General features: G+C 36.8%; 1 protein-coding gene across 1 annotated transcript in view; it reads right to left on the bottom strand.

The window, feature by feature from the left end:
* The window catches only part of LOC119593542 (regulating synaptic membrane exocytosis protein 2-like), a 102,095-nt gene that overhangs the window by 31,217 nt on the left and 70,213 nt on the right, over window positions 1-665 (bottom strand). The window lies entirely within an intron of this gene.

The following is a 665-nucleotide window of genomic DNA, read 5'->3' as shown; positions in this document are numbered from 1 at the left end:
AGTAAAACGAGAAGGAACAGGCACAAAGTATATTAATCTTTTTAACTCCTAAGAACAGGAGAGGGGATAAAATAACTGCACCATAAGATGAAACATCATTAACAAGGAGCTTGCATTTGGCGACACATGCCGATTTTTTATTCATCGATATAAACTGCAAAAGACCATCCACTGAGAGAAGCTGGTAAAGTGAAGGAAAAATATATCTTTATGAAATTAACTCGTCTCCAGAGTGTGAAGAGGAGAAAAGAAAAAAAAAGTGATAATGGATGGTGAAAGCGAGGTAACATACGGTTAGGAAAAATCAAAAGTTTAAATATATGATTATATAGAGAAAAAGTGAGGCGATAGAAGCCGGACCAAGGGTAACTTTAAGATAAAAGAAAAGAGGCAGCAGGATGGGGGTTTGCAACGAACCATACCTTCACCCGCCACTGATTATGACCATAACCGTACTAGGCCTATAAACTGTAAATACATGTACAGCATCGACTTGCTTCCAGCTCAAGCACTCAACATGGCTGCAGTAGCAATAAAAGGGAATCTAAGATTTCTATTCTAAGAGACTAGTTACTTTACAATCAAGTATTAGTCTTCTAAAATGTTCATGCAAGCATCACACGTACAAAACTGTACATATACAGTGGGTATATATACATTTATGC

This window comes from Penaeus monodon, chromosome 32 (assembly GCF_015228065.2).
Source record: "Penaeus monodon isolate SGIC_2016 chromosome 32, NSTDA_Pmon_1, whole genome shotgun sequence".
NCBI lineage: Eukaryota > Metazoa > Arthropoda > Malacostraca > Decapoda > Penaeidae > Penaeus > Penaeus monodon.
This window is presented reverse-complemented; position numbering and strand designations above follow the sequence as displayed.